Raw genomic sequence first — 21,255 nt, 5'->3', positions numbered from 1 at the left:
CTACTGGCTCCATCCCCGCATCTTTGACCTGTCTGTCTCCTCTCCACCTATCTTCTCCTCTATCCATCTCCTATCCGCCTCCCCCTCTGTCCCTATTTATTTCAGAACCCCCTTCCCCTCCCCCATTTCAGAGGTAGGAGCTAGGCCCAAAACGTTAGCCTTCCTGCTCCTCTGATGCTGCTTGGCCTGCTGTGTTCATCCAGCTCTACACCTTGTTATCTATAAATGATCATTCATCATTGTTTATGGGATTTTGAACAGTTTCAATGACTAACATGTTTGCCTACATAACAACAAAACCAAAATAAATAACTGTTTATGGAACACAGATTTATGAGAGGAAAGAAAGAACAAACAAGGCAAGGGAATATACGATGAACACTAGGTCCCTTCGAAGCACCACAGATCAGAGTGACCCTGATGTGTGTGTACAACAGTTCCTTAAGGTATCAGGATAGGTGGATGAAGTGGTTAAGTAGGCATACGCCCTAGGAAAATATAATTATTCTTATTAGCTGCAGCATAGAACTTTAGAGCTGGGAGGTTATGCTGGAACCATATAAGATATTGGTCAGGCCACAGCTGGAGTATTGTGTGCAATTCTGGAATCCATATTATAAGAGGAAATATGACAAGAAAGGGTGCAGTGCAGATTTACCAGGATGTTGTGTGGACCAGAGAGTTTCAGTTGTGAAAGGAGATTGGACAGACTAGATTATTTTCATTGGAGCAGAGGAGACTGAGGGAGGATGTGCTCGAACTGTATAAAAAAATAAGGCGCATGAAGAGGGTAGACAAGAAGGAACTATTCCCTTCAGAGGATGGATCATTAACTGGGGACATAGATTTAAGAGAAAGGACAGAAGGCTTAGAAGAGATGTGAGGAAAATCTTTTTGATCCAGAGGGTGGTGAGAACCTGTAAGTCTCTGCCTGTAAGGGTGGCAGAGACAGAAACTCTAATAATACTTAAGAATTATTTAGATGTATACTTACAATGCCAAGGAAAAAAAAGGATGTGGGCCAAGTGCTGGCAAATGGATTAGAATAATTAGGTGGTTGTTTTTGACCAGCGTGGACACAATGGGCTTTTTTCTGTGCTGTAGATATTTATGACTATGACTGTGCAATACCATTTAGAGGGAAATGTTTTAGAAAAATGTATCTGTTGGAAAACCGTTTTACTTCTCTGCTAAAATCAGTGTGGTTACACAAGTTAAAAAGAATGTCTTTGAGAGACGATGGAGAAAATTGAAACTAAACTTTTGAAACCATAAATATATTTTGGGTTAAACTTGATTACAAAATGCTCTTTTACAATGTGGTTTACTTTTCACCATACACAAAGGATGCTTGAAAAATTCTTAACATAATAACAAAGGACAAGGATATATGATTATAACAACCTTATTCCTAATGATAGCTCCACAGTGTCATGTATAAGTGAAAGAGACCAGAGAACTAGATTATTTCCAATCAAGACGTAAGCCATAGTGGATAAATGCAGCAGTAGGTCTGGTACTGAATAAGAAACTACCATCCCCTTCAACCTCCTTTGGCTGAGGTAAAGGAAATAAACCCAAGGTTCCCACTACTGTTGCTGCCCTGCCACAAATGGTTGGAAACTGAAGATGTCGAAGAAGACGGGCTTACACCCAGCTTGGATCGCCTTCAAGATTGAATAACCCACAAGTAATTATTACCAGAAATCACATTTGAAGAATTGGCCACTATAGTGAGGTGCAGTAAGGGATGACAATATTTGTATAAGAGCAAGAGCTAGTACCCCCAGGCAAGGACGATTCAAATTTGAGTGGATGCCATTAGGGGAGGTGCAATGGCCATCTCATTTTAGAAAGATTGATATCAATACTTAGCAGTTTAAATTATTGTACCTATGAATTCTGGAAAAGGTGAGTGTAAAATCTAAACTGTTGGACTCCAGGAAACCTTGGCACAATAAAATTGCCCTTTTTTAGTAATGTTCTGTTCTTGGCCCTGTCAGAATACAGGATGATGAGTGATAGCCCTCTCATTACATTCCTAAAATTAGTCACACACTTTTACTTGTTTCACTAAGAGGCTCTTTTGGTGCAGTCTTAGCGCCTTACCACCAAGCCACACGTTCAGGTTCAATTCTCACATCAAGGCTTGTTGGTCACGAAAGAAGTACACATGATAATCTGCCCAGAATTATTTCACCAGCTCCCAAACATTCCCTCTCTCAAACAAAAGTTGTCCTTGAAAATGTACTTAAAATCGTTTCTATAAAGATCCAGGATATGATTATTTCTACATTATTGATCAAGTTAGGATCTCCTTGAAGTTCAAAAAAGTCATCTAATTTAAGTTGTATTGTTTATCCTACTAATGTTACATTTTTTTTGAAAAAAATTAAATCCTCAGATGGATTCTTTCAGACTTAGAGTAAGGCCTGATTCTGTCTGTTGTTTTAATTTCATGAAAACCAAATTGTGAACTGGACCAGCCTGTGTTGAGCCTCAGAGCTCATTGAATAAATGTTTCCAGCTCTTAATCCCACTTTTAAATCTGATGCCAACATGAGTCAGAACCCAGAGCATGACTTCACAGTGAATTCTTAGAGACAAGCATCCTCTGGAATGAGACACTAACTCAGCACTGCAAACACATACTTTACTAAACCCACTTTCTATTTATCCAATGTCATACTTTTATAAAGAAAAAAGTGGAGTGTTTCAAGAATATCCAGCAGACAGATATTTAGGTACAGTTGCACATTCAGCTAAGTTATGACCCTTTAAAGTCAAAGCATCGAGTACAACCACCGAATGCTGCACTCTGATTCCTTTTATGGATATAAACAGAGTGAGTAAATCACTCAACCAACTGAAGACCGGATTAGCTCTTTCTGGTGGTGTGCAGAGAATGGTAGTGGTGGTTTGGTAAATACAAATAGGATCTTATAATTTTATGTACATTTCAGCAGCCTTGTTATTCATCTGATGTTAAAATGAGTATGTTTCTACTCTAATAAAACATGCCTGCTCAAATTAAACAGGAATGTTTGTTATTATAGTTTTTGCACTATAAAGGGGCAGAGCCTAATTTCCTGCTGTATATGGCTCAGTATAATGTAATGTGTAGTGTGATATTGAGCTGGGCAAGCCTAAAGGTCCTTGGGTTGAGCTCAGTGAAGTGCATTCACTTGATTTCAGCACCTTTGGATAAAATTCCTAAATAGTATCCAACTGTGCTGCAATTAGTGACAAAACTGTCCTTTACATGGAAGACGTGTCAGTGTGAGCTGCTAGAAATGCTCGTAATCAATAAGAAAACACACTTCCGACTTCCAAACACTTACAAATTGGTAAATTATACATTTTTGTTTTAGACCAAAGGGTATGTTTTAGTTTATTATTCCATAGGAAATGTATGTGTAAATATATTTTATGAAGTCTATTCACAATTTTATTCAATGCTTAGATCAATACATTGTGAAAACGTTATGCATACAGTACTGTTTGGGGTGTGTAGGAACGGGGAGGGGGAAATCAGGATAATTTATGATGGTGCCTAATTTTGGGTGATTGAGGAACATTAAAGTCTTACATAGGGCTTTGACATTTCTGGCACAGTAGAATATGTTCATGTGCAGCCTCACTCTGACTTTTTTGAGAGTGTGGTCTGGTCTCTACAGATCATTTTGGTTTCCAGAATAGATTCCAGATTTGTATTTACTGCCCTCTGGGTAATAAGCCTTTATAACCATATATGACTGTCACATGTACCACAATGTTTTTGTTGTGGGTGGTGCACATTCATTCAGATAGCATTGACACTTATCCTGCAATACTATGGGCTTCTTGTAGGTAGGCTTAAAGACCAATTCCAGGTCTGCAGGAATTCTGAGACCTCCCACCATCACCCTGAACTTCTGGAGCACTGCCAAATTGCTTTACTTCTCTGTTTTAGTTCCTTTATTCGGTCAGTGCATTTTAAGGCCTCTCGAGCATCCATTCCTGAGGGAGTGATGGTTTTGCAGATCAGATGTTGGGTGCAGTAAGTTTCACGTATGCTTGAAAGCTTGATCCTGAGCTAACTCTTGTATGATTTGCTATGGGTGGTCTCTTTTTCCGCAATTTTCTTCATTCCTTCTCTTTGATAAAGAAGAATGATGAGAATTATATAAACAGAAATACTATCAGTCATTAAGTGGCTCAGGTATCACTCCCAGCCTTTGTGTTGTGGTTTTTGTTGAAGAAAATATGGTAGAGGTTTGGAGATACGTTTGTGGACACTTATCAAGGACTGAAGGTACAGTTCCACATCCAGGAATTAAAACTGTTGACTATAGCCTATAAAGAACTCACTGGCTGGTATTTATTAGAACAATTCCAAAATTAATCTCGCTTTCTCACCATGATCTTATATTTCCCTTCAAATAATTATCCATTTTTTCCTGAAAAGATACAAGTAATCTCTACCTCAACATGTTCCATGTTCCAACAATTCTCTATGGAAAGAAATTACTCATCCTTAAAGTGAGGATCGTCAAATTTCAGAACTTGCTCCTGCAACAGGAAAGAGAAACAATTTTCCTGCCCCAAAATTTGTCATCTTTTGGAAAAGTATTAAATTTTCTCTTGGCCTTCTTTGCTTCCTTAAGGAGTACCATAATTTCCAATCACTCTTCATAATTATAGTTTCCCACCTCTCATATCATTCGGATGAACTTATTGTATGTGACTCTAATGTTCTTTCTGTAATGACCAACAGAATTACACACAATTTTCTAAATGTGGTTTGGCAATTAAAGCAACGTTTCTGGATGAATCTTTTATTAATCCATGTACTCTAAGCCCCTTATCTGAAATCCAAAGCACTTTGACCTATATATGGTCTTATTTACCTGCATTGCCTTGTATTGAATCCCTGTTCATTTTTGGTTATCACACGTTTATCACTGCCTGCACAGTCTCATTCCTGATTCTTCCTACCAAAATGTGTTTATTTACACTATCCATATTCATTTGCTTTGGTTGCTGTTTAGCTAACTTCCCTATGCTTTTCAGAAGTTTATTTTTAAAATCTTCTTCCTCACTGTCAAACCATCTGCTTTTGTGTCATTAGTGAAATGTTTATATACTGTGCGACCAATGGCCAAGCCTAAATCATTAGCATATAAAATCTCACCAATCACGAGATTTCAATAATCTAAGCAACAATTATTTTTTCAAACATATTGTTTCCCACCTAATAACTAAATTTTTACCAGCCACATTGTGTCTTACAACTTTTTGCCAAAGCTATTAACAAACTCCTCCAGAAAATCCAGTTCCTTTGTATGAATTTCATTCTTGTTATTCAGTCACTTGCCAATATTGTACAGCTTCTGTCCTGTAAGGTTGAGGGGAAAAAAAAACATTCAATGCTACTACATTTGGTTTTACAAAAAACTGATCTGACACTAGCCGAAAGAAAAATGGCTCCACAAATCCTCTGAGTCTACAGCTGGATTTTTTCAATGGATTGCAGACAGTCATGCCCAGATATGTAAAGACTCTCGAGATGCTAGGAACTTGCAAAGAGACAAAGAAGGGATAAGATCTCCAACTCTGGAGAGGAAATGTGGCTGAGAAGGACAAGTTCAAAGGGACACAGCATAATCGATTTAATCCCTTCATGGAATCTTGTTTTCTTCAAAGTAACATACTACAATTTTGAGTTTTTGAATGGTATAACAGTCCTGGCCAAGAACAGCCAGTGTGCAAAACTCCAATTAGAACCCTTGGGGCGGCAACATTAACCAAGGAACATGACAACAGCCTATATAAACGTTAAGCTGGAAGAAAGCAAGGCAGAGCAAGAGGGACAAACATCGCAAAGCAGCCAGCAGTTTGCTTAAAGTAATTGAACAGCTAAAGGTCTCACACAGAACCTGAAGTCAAGAAAATCTCCTTTATCTCTAAAACATTGGTGTAAATTCTAAGGATCTGACTTGGACAAGAAATTACCACTCAATTATGAACACAGAACTACTGCTGCTATTAACATCTTCAAGCGTTAATAAGAACATGAGCCCATCTAGTCTTCTCTGCCATTCAGTAAGAATGTAATTGATCTCTATTGAGCTCCTATATTTTCTCTGCCAAGGTTCATAATGCCACATTTTCCCCATGTTATATTTTATCCACCATATTTTTGCTCACTCAGTTAACCTGTCCGTAGCTCTCTACAGATTCTATGTGATAGTCTCACTAAGTGCCCTACCAAGTATTTTTGTGTTATCCATAATTTTGGCTATAACATATGCATTTGCCGTATTAAGTCATTAAAAGAAATTGTAATTAATTGTGGCTCCAGCACTGATCCCTGTAACCTTCCACTAGTTATGGTTTCCATCCTGAAAATGGTGTCTCTCCTCAACGCTATCTCTGTCTCCTATTAGTCAATGAATTCACTATATGTGAATTAATATTCTGCCTCCAACATCTTGGCTCTGATCAAATAGCGTGATGTGTAATTGTTATCAGATGTCCTCTGAAAATCCAAATATATTACATCCATTGCTCTCCCTTTATCTATCCTGCTTGTTACCTACTCATATCACCAAATCCAAAATAGCCTAATCCCTAGTTGGATCCACAACATATTGTTCTAAGAAAGTGTTCTGAATACGTTCTATGAATTCTTCCTCTACATCTGCCAATCTGACTCCCAATCTGCATGAAGATAAAGGTTGTTTATGATTAATGCACTGCTATTGTTACGCACTGTCATTATCTTTTGATATATCTTTGGTCCCACTGGATAGTTATGGTTAGGACGCCTGTAGACAACTCCCACTAATGTCTCCTTCCCCTTTTTATTTTTTAACCTCTATTCATGGATTCCATGTCTTCCAATCCAATTTCTTGCTATTGCCTTTCCTTCTGAAAAGTCACATACCACTGGATATTTACTTACCAGCTTTCATTTCCTTATATCCGGTATGGAAACATGGTTACAAGTAGATACCCATTAACCTGTATTTGTGCCATTGCTCCATTTATTTTGTTCTGAATACTATGAGCATTCATGTAAAGATTGTTGCCTTTTTGCCACATTTTCCCCCTTTTGATCCTATTTCCTGCTGTTTGTACACTCTGTCCCTTCATTCTCACTCTGGGCCTGGTTGTCCAAATAGCTGCTTTTCAAAGCAGCTATATCCACCTGCACTCTACTCCTATATTTCTCCTCTTTCAAATCCTTCCCCCTAGTTAATTTAAAACCCTCTCTGCAGACTTATTCAATTCACCAGGACGCTAGATCACCATTGGTTCAAGTGAAGCCCATCCGATCAGAAAGAGATCTCTTCCATCTCAGTATTGGTGCCAATGAACCATGTCCTAAAACCCACTCTACTCACACAATTTTTTGAGCTATATATTTACCTCCTTGACTTTATTTACCCTTTGCCCGTGGTGCTGGTAGTATTGCATTACTTTGGTGATTTGCCTTTGGAACTTAGTTCCTAACTGTTCCAAATCTTTCAGCAGAACCTCCTTTACAGTCCATGATAATATAGACGATAATAAAGCTGCTGTTGGCTTTCTTGTGTGGATATGAAAGATTCAATTTTAAACAATAGAGGGATTATCATTGGTCCTGGCAATCATTTCAACAACAACGGGTGATTTAATCATTATCACATGACTGTGAGTAGATTGGTTGCTACCTTTCTTACAACAGGAACTACACTTCAAAATTATTTCATTACCTGTACTTTTCCTCATGATTTCCAGAAGTTGTGCAAAACCCTACTCAAATGCACATTTGTTTAAAATTTAATAGAGGTTTTCAAAATCACGGGAGGCCTGGACAGATTAGAGATAGCACGAACTGCAGATGCTGGAATCCACTTCAACATAGGGTGGAGTTGGAGGAACACAACAGACCAGGTGGCATCCGAGGAGCAGGAAAGCTGACATTTCAGGTCAGGACCCTTCTTTAGAAATGGGGAGGGAGAAGGAAGCTGGGAAACAACTAGAGGGAGAAGGGGTGGGGCTGGGAGAGGGGAGGTGGGATGGTAATGGATGGATGCAGATGGGGGATAATAGCGATTGCTCAGTGGGAAGGGTAGGGCGGATGGGTAGGGAAGAAGATGCACTGTTTGTGTCAGGTCAAGGGGGCAGGGATGAGAGGGAGAGTTGGACATGGGATAAGGCTGGGGGTAGGGACATTTGAAAACTGTTGAATTCTATGCCAAACTATCAGGCTGTGGGCTCCCGATGTGGAATATGAAGTGTTGCTCCTCCAGTTTGCATGTGTCATCAGTATGGCACTGGAGGAGGCCCAGGAAACAACATGTCACTTGGTGGGGTGATATGTGAGGACAAGGGGGATTCTGTCTTTATCTTTGTTGGGGTAAGGAGGTTTGAGGGCAGTGCAAGAGATGCGTTTGAGGGCATTTTGGATCACCGGAAGAGGGGGAGTTGAAGTCCTTGAATTAGGAGGACATCTGGGATGTCTAGGAGTGGAGTGCCCCATCCTGGGAGCAAATGCAGAGGGTGGATGCAGAGGAATTGGGAGCCTGGGATAGCATGTTTGCAGGAGGGTGGGTGGGAGGAGATGTACTCCAGGTAGCAATGGGAGTCAGTGGATTTGAAATTGATGTTGGAGTTGAGATGGTTACCAGTGATGGAGATGGAGAGGTCCAGGAATGTCAGGGGGTGGGGGGGAAGTAGGGGAGAGGTATCGGAGATGGCACAGGTGAATTTTGGGTTGGGGTGACAGATGTCAGTAAAGTTGATGAACTCCTCATGGGATCATGAGGCAGCACCAATGCAGTCATCATCAATGTAATGGAGGAAGAGGTGGGGGATAGTGCCCACCCTTCCCACTGACCAATCCCCACCACTGCCTACCTGCACCCCGCATTGCCATCCTACTTACCTTTCCCAGCTCCTCCCTTCATTTATTTCCCAACTCCCTTCCCCCTCCCCATTTCTGATGAAGGGTCCCAACCCGAAATGTTGACTTTCCTTCTCCTCCGGTGCTGCCTGACCTGCTGTGTTCCTCCAATTCTGTTCTATCTGGACAGATCAGGCAGGCAGAAATATTGGCAAAAGGTTCAAGAACCAAGAGATATGGGTTTAAGGTTGGTATAACGTCGGTTCTGTTTTGTATATCAGATCTAGTTCAATGTGTTTGTTGATGGAGTTCCGGTTGGAATGCCGGGCCTCCAGGAGTTCCTTGGCGTGTCTCTGTTTAGCTTGTTCTATTATAGATGTGGTGTCCCAGTCAAATTCGTGTCCTCCTTTGTCCGTGTGTATTGAGACCCATAAGAATTGGTTGTGCCTTTTGGTGGCTAGTTGGTGTTCGTGTATCCTTAGTGCCAGTTTTCTTCCAGTTTGGCCTATGTAATGTTTCTCGCAGTCCTTGCATGATATTTTGTATATGATATTGGTTTTATTGATTGTGGGTATAGGGTCCTTTAAGTTCACCAATAGCTGTCGCAGGGTGGTTGTTGGTTTGTGGGCTACTCTGTTACCACGGGCAAAACCAGGGAATTCCTAGAGGCCTGGCATTCCAACTGGAACTCCGTCAACAAATGCATTGAACTGGACCCGATATACAAATCATTGAAAAACAGAACTGAAAATGATGACAATTATCCCAGCAAATAAGTAACAAACAGGACAGAACACCAACACTTCACTTGAGGTGCACTGATGATGTTACCTAGCAGGGTGACAAAACCCAAGCTACAAATCTTCACAAAAACTTTAAAGGGAATTGACTAATTAACTGAAGAGAAAAAGGAAACTACAGTGCTACAGGCTTAGGGCAGGGAGTAGTCAGGGGAATCTGATGGAAATAATGATCTGAAATGTCTTCCTTCTCTGTTGTCGTGACTCTATGATTCCACTTTTATGGCTGGGATCAACAGATTCTGGACTCCAAGGGAATTATGAGATAAAGGGACCAAGGGAAAAAGTGGAATTAGGGATAAAGATCAGCTGTAATTTTGTTGAACGTCAGAACAGACAAAAAGGACTATCTCACCTACTCATGGATTCATCGAATCCCAATGTGGAAGCAGGCAATTTGGCAAATGAAGTTGACAGTGACTTTCCGAAGAGCACCCCACCCTGACCCATTCCCTATCCTAGGCACTATAAGCAATTTAACATGGCCAATCCACCTAACATGCACATCTTTGGACTGCAGGAGGAAATCAGAGCACCTGGAGGAAACCCATGCAGACACAGTTAAGAATGTGCAAACTCCACACAGCCAGTCGCCCGAGGATGGAATCAAACCCAGGTCCCTGGCGCTGTGAGGCTGCAGTGCTAACCACTGAGCCACCATGCCTCCCCTCTGCCCCTATTTCTTATTAATTACTCCCTTTTTTTGGTACAATTTGCATAGCGAAGGAGGATTGATATTGTTCTAGTTGACAAGATAGACTAGGTTATATTGAGAGAGGCAATAAATTCTCAGGTAATTATTGGATAGGCATGATCTGTTAAGAAGCTGATTTTCATAGCTGTACTATATGATAAAGTTCTAACTGAACTTGGCAACTTTTGGTGAATGCATCTTGAAATTTCCCACTGGGGAAGTGGTGAATAAGTCTTGAGAAATTTTTAAGGGAATTTAGGCTTCTTTTCCCCCAGGCAGATGGTGTCTATCTTATCACAGGGTATTTCAGAGCCCTATGCACCTCTTAGTTCTTGAATGGCAGATCGTATATGGAGTTTGATTAGGAACCACCGCTCTCCAAGGTATAACCAAGTCCTTTGGGGACACTTAAGAATAGAATCCCTCCAGTGTGGAAACAGGCCCTTTGGCCCAACAAGTCCACAAGCATCCCACCCAGACCCATCCCCATTCCCCTATAATCCACATACCCCTGAACACTATAGGCAACTTAGCATGGCCAATCCACCTAGCCTGCATATCTTTGGACTGTGGGAGGAAACCGGAGCACCTGAAGGAAACCCATGCAGACACGGGGAGAATGTGCAAACTCCGCACAGACAGTTACCCAAAGCTGGAATCGAACCCGGGTCCCTGGCGCTGTGAGGCTGCAGTGCTAACCACTGAGCCACTGTGCCGCCCTAAATTCATGCCATAATTCCCTTGAATTGGGTTTCCTGTTTGACTCTGATCTCCCTTCACTCAGGTTTCCACCCCTGCTACAGTATAGATTATGGAACTCATCAAATTCACAAATGACATCCTTCATTACTGAGATAAAGGGAATTTATTCCTCCTACTCATTTGAAACGTTTGACACAGTTGATCAACATCTCTCTATAATCAGGGTTGGGTAGTACTGAATTCTCTTGGTTTCATTCTTAAAGCAACTGGTAATTGCTAGATAATCACTGCAACAACTTTTTTTCCAATGCTGCTTTGTTACTTGAATTGTCAAAAGGTCGAATCTTGTTCCCTTAATATCTCTCATAAATGCTGCTGAAGAAACGCTAGTTTCTACACCCATTTCTCCATCATTACCACCACTCTCAACCCCTTCATGTTTCTAAGTTGTCAGCCTCCTTGTCTAACATCCAAAAATGGATGAGTGCCTAATTTTAAAATCCATTCTTCTCCAATTTCTCAACTTTCCAAGATTATTCTTTGACCAAACTTTCAATCATCTGTTGTAATTTGTCCTTACGTGATAAACATCTTATTTTGTTTATAATGCACTGCGTGAAGTGCCTTGAGCACTTTTGTATTTATTTAGTGACTGTAATATAACAAGTTATTGTTGTCACTGAATAGTTATACCCAAAATAGAGAAAGCACAGCTCTCAGAGTCATAGAGTCAGATCCTTTGGTCCAACTCATCCATGTTTCCCAAACTAAATGAGTCCCACTTGTCTGTATTTGGCCCATATCTCTCTAAACCTTTCCTATTCATGAACCTATCCAAATGTCTTAAATTATGTAACTGTACCTGCATCTACTACTTCCTCTGACAGTTCATTTCGCATACAAAGCTCCCTCTGTGTGAAACAGTTGTCCCTCAAGTGCCTTTAAAATTCTTTCCCTCTCACCTTAAACTTATGCCCTCATGGTTAGTTTCCTTCATGCAAGACAACTTGCAGGGATCCAAGAGAAAGTAGGAACTGCCACTGCTGGAGTCTGAGATAACACGGTGTAGAGCTAGATGAACACAGCAGGCCAAGCAGCATCAGAGGGGCAGGAAAGCTGACGTTTCGGGTCTGGATATTTCTCCAAAAAATCTGAAGAAGGGTCCAGACCCGAAACATCAGTTTTCTGCTCCTCTGATGCTGCCTGGCCTGCTGTGTTCATCCAGCTCCACACATTGTTATGTGCAGGGATCCAAGGTGGTTTTTGGAGTTTCTTGCTGACCTATGACATTTAGAGACACCAATGTCAAGATTGTGGATTAACTGCGTGGCAGTATCTAAAACTATTAAAAGGAACTAAAGGAATGCATTCATTTTTGTTTCTATCTTATTTTGGTGGGACAGGAGGACATCTGTCTCGATTTTTATGCTGTCTGACTGGTGGTGGTGTGCTGGAGATGGACAGAATGAAAGAAAAATTGCCAAAGTTGAAATGTATGGGATGAATAGTTATATGCGAAAAGCTGGACCGTGTTAATGTTGTCAGATCACATAGAACTGAGACATGATTTTAGAAGTCCAGCTTTTAATTATGCCGCTGTATATAATGTAAATAAGTAAGACATCTTTATCAGTTTTCTTTAGTATGGTGTCCAATCCTTATCTAAGATTCCCAGACAAGGCTAGATGATAGTTATAGAAAGGTCAGTTTTGGAATAGTTGTTATTTCTAGGGTATTTGGAATCTGGTCCTTTTTGATACTAAGGTGCAAATCTTAGGAATATGCAAAAGGATAGCATGTATGACAGATATCTTCTGCATTTCATAGAATCCTATTGTGCAGAAAGAAGCCATTCAGTCCATCAAGTCTGCACCCATTCTCCAAAGGGCATCCTGCCCAGAGCCACCACACCCCATGCCCACTGGATCCACCTAGTCTGTACATGCATGGACACAAAGGGGTAGTTTAGCATGGCCAATCCACCTAACCTGTATATCCTTAGACTGTGGGAGAAGACACAAGCAGTCATGCAGAGGATGTGAAAACTCCACATAGACATCATTCAAGGCTGGAATCAAGCACAAGTCCCTGGCGCTTTGAGGCAGCAATGGTAACCACTGAGCCACTTTATCTGGACTCAATAAACTTAAATCTTGAAAACTTCCAATACCTTTTTGAACCAAAACAAAAACAGAAATTGCTGGGAAAACACAGTAGGTCTGGTAGCATCTGTGGAGAGAAAGCATAGTTAATGTTTTGGGTCCAGTGACCCTTTTTCAGAACTCAAGGGTCATAGAATCCCTACAGTGTGGAAACAGGCCCCTTGGCCCACAAGGTCCACACTGATCCTTGGAGCATCCCACCCAGACCCATCCCCCTATAACCCATGCACCCCTGAACACTATGGGCAATTTAGCATGGCCAATCCACCTAACGTGCACATCTTTGGACAGTGGGAGGAAACCCACACAGACACAGACACAGAAAATGTGCAAACTCCACACAGACAGTCACCCGAGGCTAGAATTGAACCCGGGTCCCGAGCGCTGTGAGTCTGCATAGCTAACCACTCAGCCACTGTGCCACCCCTAGCACTGGACCAAAACGTTAATTCTCATTTCTCTCTGGAGATGCTGCCAGAACTGCTGAGTTTTTCCAACAATTCTGTTTTTGGTTTTATTTTCAATTTCCAGCATCTGCAGTTTTTCCATTTTTTGGTTAAAGCCTCTTTTAATCAATTTGGAGCTGTTGATGAATAAGATGAGAGATTACCTACGTGAAATGTCCCATCTAATATGATCAAATATGTGTGCAGGTTTATGCAAACTTCTGCATTTCTGATCCTATAAATTATTAAAATCAAACAAATTTAAAAGAGTCAGAACATCTTTATTGCTATATTGTTGAAAATGTTGAATAGCAAAGGCCCAAATGTCCTGGCTGTCACTTGTACTGATGCTTCCTAGTATTTCTTCTAGAAAGGACACATCCACATGCACGCAAAATGTGCAAGGACAGGCTCTAGGTCTTCTGTGCTACCTCCCGCAGTGGAATAGTTTACTGACATTGCCTACTGGAATCATGCAATAGTCCTGGATATTTGGATGAAGCATTGAAGAATTGCTGATTTCCACAACCCCATACTTCTGCAAGACTCAACAGCTTATAAAAATTAAAAACTAAAGCAGTGAGTCATCATGAAAGTTCACACCATGATATCACCCTCTGTATCTCTGTAGGCAGTTCTGGGAGTTATCTGTACTCTAATTCTGATTTTAGTATCCTTGATTTTAATCACTCCACCAGTATTGACCTTGCTTTCTATTGCTGAGCTATCAAAGCTTTTGAATACCCTCTCTGCTATTCTACTGCACATATCTTCTTCAATAATTCTTTAAAACCTGGAGAGATCAGCTTTCTTGTGATTATTTGAGGAGCCCATTGTACAAGCATGTATTTAATATGAATTGTCATCATGTTGGGTATCTGTCATGAGCTGAAAACATTTTTTAAAATGACAGTTGCATTGAAATAAATATGCCATTTACTTCACTCAAGCAAAAATGATTAAGCCTGCAATTGTAATTTACCTACGTGTAAAACAGCAGCCAATTTGAGTCACTTTATATTATAAAATCTTCTCTGTACCTCTTCTATCTCCCACTAATATGGATTTATTCTTTTATGTTAGAAATGGGTCCCATATCTAAAATTGGCTGTGCTGTAGGGTCATTTAGTATTACATATGGCCTTCAGTACTTCAAAGACAGGGAGAGGATTTTCATTCCAGTTGGAAACCACACAGAGTACATCAAATGAGAGCTGAATCAGGCTTGACCCTATTTTCACTCCAACCCTAACTTGATAATTCTGTCTGTGTTGGATCAGAAATGAATGACTATTCAGACTAGAATCAGCAGAAATGCAGCCCAGAGTGAACCAATGCCTCAAGTCTGAGTCATCTCATTCTTTCCCTTGCTCTCCTGCAATCTGTTGGCTTGAGTTCTCACTATTTCCTTATGAATCTCATTCTACCATCCCTAAAGTTGATGTCATACAAAATACTATTGTCCTTTTCTGGCAATAACTATATTCCCCTCTCACCCCTGTGGTTGCTGGGCTACATTGACTCTTCATCAAACAAAGTCCTGATTTAGGATTCTCATCCTTGTTTCAAAACCACCATGATATCACACTCTGCACAGACAGTCCTGGGAGTTATCTGTACTCTAATTCTGGCTTTAGTATCCTCAATTTTAATCGCTCCTCCATTAATGAACATGTTTTCAGTTGCTAAGGTATCAGAGCTTCAGAATACTTTTCTACCTCATATTTTTGCTTTAAGGTACTTTTAAAAACCTACCTTTGTGGTCATCTGACCTAATGACTCCATATGTGGCTCAGTGTCACACTGTCTTACTGTGCTCCTGCAAAGTCCTTAGGACTTTGATTACATTAAATAGGTGCTTTACAAATATTAGTTATTGATAACAATTGAAGCAATGCTTTCTGTGCCACTCACCTTCCATGGGTTTGGCCAAAATAGATGTTTTTCTTCTTAGAGTTCGTCTGAGGTGAGGCCATTGGAATCTTTTGTGACACTGTTGAGGCATAAGCATGTAACACATTTGGTGACATTGTAAGGATGAGTACATTGAGACCACAAGGATAGGAGAACAGGACTGGATGATTAGAAAACAAGGATAGTTGTTTATAAGGATCAAAGCTGGAATGACATTAAGAGACATATACCTTGCATTGCCTCCAGTCCTATGGTCTGCCACTTGCCTTGTGAAGTCTCCTCAAAGGAGGGAATTCAGGGAATTAGATTTTCCCTCTCTCAGTTAGATATTGACGACTGCTGGAATGTGCTTTATCCTGGAAGAGAAAATCAGAGTGGGGATTGTCAGTAACTCCATTGGTAGTGACTTTCACATGTACTTGACCTGATGTGCGACGTGACTGAGGTGAAGAATGCATGTGAAGAATGCATTCCTGTGGGCTTTGTATATACCAATGTGTAGTTTGTTAGAACATAGGAAATAGGAGCAGGAGTAGGCCATCCAGCCCATTGAGCCTGCTCCTCCATTCAATCAGATCAAGGCTCATCTTTTCGTGGACTCAGCTCCATTACCCACCCACTCACAATAATCCTTAGTTCCTTTACTGTTCAAAAATCTATCTTAGCCTTAAAAACATTCAATAAGGTGGCCTCAACTGCTTCACTGGGCAGGGAATTCAACACATTCACTACCCTGTGGATGAAGAAGTTCTTCCTCAACTCAGTCCTGAACCTGCTCCCCCTTAGTTTGAGGCTACGTCCCCTAGTTCTAGTTTCAACTGCCAGTGGCAATAAACTCCCTGCTTCTATCTTATCTATTTCCTTCACAATTTTATATGTTTCTACAAGATTCCCCCCCACTCCTTCTTCTAAATTCCAATGATTACAGCCCCAGTCTTCTCAATCTCTCCTCATAAACCACCCTGCTCAACTCTGGAACCAACCCAATGAAACTCCTCTGCACCCCCTCCAGCGCCATTACATCCTTTCTTAAGTAAGGAGACCAAAACTGTATGCAGTACTCCAGGTGTGGCCTCACCAGCACCCTATTCAGTTGTAGCATAACCTCTCTATTTTGAAAACTCCATCCCTCTAGCATGAAGAACAATATTCCATTTGCCTTCTTAATTACCTGCTGCACCTGCAAACCAACCTTTTGTGATTCATGTTAGAAGGTGGATACAGCGTGTTAGAGTTGTTGTGGCAGTTGATGGTTTTGAGGTGGTAATTTTGTAATTGAGAAGTTTGACACGTGGAATGCATTAAGCAAAGATGATACTCAATTATCATCATGGAAACAGTGCTCCTGGCTGTGGTCTCCTTAATAATTTCCTTCAATATCCACCGCATTAATGCCTTTGTAGCATCCGTCATCACATGAATACAGGGCAATTCGCTTCAGTTATAGAGATAGTAAGAATTTAAGGGCGGCACGCTGGCACAGTGGTTAGCACTGCAGCCTCACAGCGCCAGGGACCCAGGTTCGATTCCAGCCTCTGCTAACTGTCTGTGTGGAGTTTGCACATTCTCCCCATGTCTGCGTGGGTTTCCTCCTACAGTCCAAAGATGTGCAGGCTAGGTGGATTGGCCATGCTAAATTGCCCGTAGTGTTCAGGGGCATGTGGGTTATAGGGGGATGGGTCTGGGTGGGATGCTTCAAGGGGCGGTGTGGACTTGTTGGGCCAAAGGGCCTGTTTCTACACTGTAGGGATTCTAATCTAAACTGCTGATGCTGGTGTCTAAGACAACACAGTCGAGTCCCTTCTTTAGTCCCGACCCAAAACATCAGCTTTCCTGCTCCTCTGATGTTGCCTGGCCTGCTGTGTTCCTCCAGCTCCATAATGTGTTATCTCCCTTCAATTATATTCTCCTGCATTTCGAGGGAGTGCAATTTGAGAACCTGCAAACCTTACATCCTGATCTCTGAGCCATCCTGATATAAATTGGGTGCAATACACCTTCAGTAAAAACGGGCGCACTGAGGTTACATATAGTTTTTTTAAAAAATCACACCTAATCTGCACTGATTCCTAAACACCGATCTTTGTTTTAGCTCAGTTATTGAATTATACATATAAAGATATAAAATAGAGCAGAAGTAGTCCATTGAACCTCTCGAGCCCGCTCTGCTCCTCAATAATATCATGGCTAATGTGTATTTTGGATTCCAAATGTACAAATACTGCCAATAACCTTTGATTCCCTTGCCTAACAACAATCTATCTGCTTTCTGTCTTAAAAATATTTAATGACTCTGCCTCTACTGTCTTGTGAAGCACACACACTGTTCCAAAGTTGCACAACATTCAGAAAAACAAATTCTCTTCTCTGCCCTAAAAGAGTGACGCCTAATTTTAAAGTAATACTCCCTAACCTTTTCCTACAATAGAGTCAGACTGCACCAAAACAGACCCTTCGGTCTATGCTGACCAAGTTTCCCAAATTAAACTAGTCCCACTTGCCTGCATTTGGCCCATAATCCCGCTAAACCTTTCCTCTTCATGTACCTATCGACGTCTTTTAAATGTTGTAACTGTACATGCAGCTACCACTTCCTCTGGCAATTTATTCCAAATATGAACTACCCTGTGTGAAAAAGTTGCCCTTCAGATACCTTTTGAATCTTTCTCGTCTCACTTTAAAAATAAGCCGTCTAGTTCTGAACTCCCATATCCAATGGATCATTGATATGTTTGCTGAGCTGGTGGGTTGGTTTGCAGATGTTTCGCCACCATACTAGGTAACATCATCAATTCACCTCCGATGAAGCATTGTTGGTCCATCCCACTTATTACTTATGTCGTCCAATTTGATGTTGTGGTTGGCTCATTTCTAGGTCTGCTTCGTAGTGGTTGGTATATGGGATCTATTTCCACATGTTTGTTGATGGGGATCTGGTTTGAGTACCAGGCCTCTAGGAATTCCTGTGTGTCTTTGGTTGGCTTGTCCTAGGATGGTTATGTTGTCCCGGTTGAATTGGTGGCCTTCTTTGTCCAAGTGTATGGGAAAGAGTGATAATTGGTCATGCCTCTTGGTAGCTGGTTGGTGCTCATATACCCTGATGGCTATTTATCTCCCAGTTTGTCTGAGATAGTTTTTGAGGCAGTCCTTACATGGGATTTTATATAAAACATTGGTCTTGTTAGCTGTGGGTATGGGATCCTTTGTTCTTGGCAGTAGTTGTCATAGCGTAGCTGTGGGTTTGTGTGCTACCATGATTCCTAGTGGTTGGAGAAGTCAAGTGGTCATTGCTGATACATTCTCGATGCGCGGTAGGGTGATAAGTATATTCAGGCATACTGTGTCTTTCTGTTGTTGCCTGTTGAGCAAGTACCAGGGGACGATGCTTTTTGGGTAGCTGTTATTTTTAAGCTTTCCTTGAATCCCATGCAATCTAACTTTGCTAGCCAGTGGAAACTATCACGAGTAAAGCCTTTGATGGGGTTCCACAAGTCCATGCAGGTAACATCTACTGCTCTGCCCTCATTTATCTTTTCAGTTATGCCCTTAAAAAACTCAATCAAGTTTGTGTGAGACAGTTTTCCATGCACAAAGTCATGCTGACTATGCCTAATCAGTCCTTGCCTCTACAAATCCTATCCCTCAGAATCCCCTCCATCAGTTTACCCACCACAGATGTTAGACTCAGTCATCCATAGTTCTGGGTTTCTCCTTACAGCTTTTCTTAAATAAGAGGGACAACATTAGTCCTCCAGCACCTCACCTGTGTCTATAGATGATACAGATATCTCTGTTAGAGATTCTGTAATTTCTTTCCCAACCTCCCACAACATCCTGGGATTCATTTTATTTGATCCCAGAGACTTATCCACCTTTATGCTTTTTAAGAATTCCAGCACTTCCTATTTTTTTGTAATGTCAACTGTTTTCAAGACATCAATATTTATTTCCTGGAACTCCATGTCTTTCTCCACAGTAAGTACTGATATGAAATATTTGTTTATGATCTCTTCTACCTCCTGTGGTTCTACACATAGACAACCGTGTTGATCTTTAAAAGGGCCATATTCTCTCCCAAGTTGCTCATCTGCTCTTGTACCTGTAGCATCTCTTTATATTATCCTTAACCTTAACTGCCAAGGCTGTCTAAGATCTCCCTTTTTGCCTTCCCAATTTCCCACTTAGAATGGCCCTATACCCTTATTCGAGAGAATTACTTGGTCCCTGTTGTCTATACCTAAAATATGCATCCTTCTTATTCTTGACCAGAGCTTCAATATCTTTATTCATCCATTGTTCCCTCCTCCTACCAGCCTTACTCTTCACCTCTGAACTCTCATTATCTTAATTTTGAAAGCCTTCCATTTTTCAGTTGTCTCCTTACCTGTAGTCTATTCCAATCAACTTTTGAAAGTTCCTGTATCGTACAATCAAAATTTGCCTTATTCCAGTGAAGATCTTTAACGTTTATACAAGGCCTGTCCTTTTCCATAACTATTTGAAAACTAATTGAATTATGATTGCTGATCCCAAAGCACTTCCCCACTAACACTTCAGTCACTTGCCCTGCCTTATTTCACAAAGAAATGGTAAAATTTTCTTTCTCTAGTAGGTACATCTATATATTGGTAAATAAGATTTTCTTGAACACATTGAACAAATTCCTCCCGTGCAAGCCCTTAACACCACAGCAGTTCCAGTCTGTGTTTGAAAAGTTAAAATCCCCTACCGTTATAACCCTATTATTCTTAAACATATCTGAGATATCTGTACATATTTGCACCACAGTTTCTTGCTGACTTTTGGGGATGGCGGGTGGTGGGGGGGGTGGGGGGGGGGGTGGGCGGCGCGATGGCTATAGTACAATCCCATGATGATGATTATCATCTTCTCATGTCTGAGTTGCATCCATATAGCTTTATAGGCTATTCCTGAGGGATCGTCCAAGTACAGCGATAATGTTTTTCCTAATCAAAGATGCCATACCTACACCTCTCTTGCCTCCCTTTTCATTCTTTCCTATTGGACCTAACCCTAGAACACTAAGCTGCCAGTCTTGTCCCTCCCTCAGCCAGGTTTCTGTAATAGTTATAATGTCCCAGTTCCATGCCCCAATACGTGCCCCGAGTTCATCCACCTTACCTGTCAAACCCCTTGCATTGAAATGCGAGGTAACCCTGAATAATTAAACTGGAAAAGATGCAGTTTAATTCTTCAGTTATCTTATTCTCTGATTTGCTCTTGCCTGCCTTGTATAATTACTTTGTTCGCTTTCACTTCCAAATCATCCTCATCTTTTTACTCTCTCCACTACTTAGATACCCCCATCCCTTCCCATCTCTCTACTAGTTTAAAGGTTCTCAAATAGCACTATTTGTTTGGGTCCCCTTCCAGTTCAGGTAAATACACACCTTTTGAATATGTCTTTTCATCCCAATGATGCTAAAATCTGAATCGTTGCCCACTGCACTATCTCCTCAACCACTGATTTATCTGCCCTATCTTCTTATTCCTACTCTCACGAGCACGCGGCACCAGGAGTAATCCAGAGATTACCACCTTTGAAGTTCTGCTTTCTAACCTCCTACCTAACTTCCCATATTCACTCTGCAAAGCCTCAACCCTTTCTCTAACTGTGTCATTCTTACCAATGTGTACAACAACT

This window comes from Stegostoma tigrinum, chromosome 5 (genome assembly GCF_030684315.1).
Source record: "Stegostoma tigrinum isolate sSteTig4 chromosome 5, sSteTig4.hap1, whole genome shotgun sequence".
Lineage (NCBI taxonomy): Eukaryota > Metazoa > Chordata > Chondrichthyes > Orectolobiformes > Stegostomatidae > Stegostoma > Stegostoma tigrinum.
The sequence above is the reverse complement of the archived record's forward strand: the minus strand, read 5'-3'. Positions refer to the sequence as shown.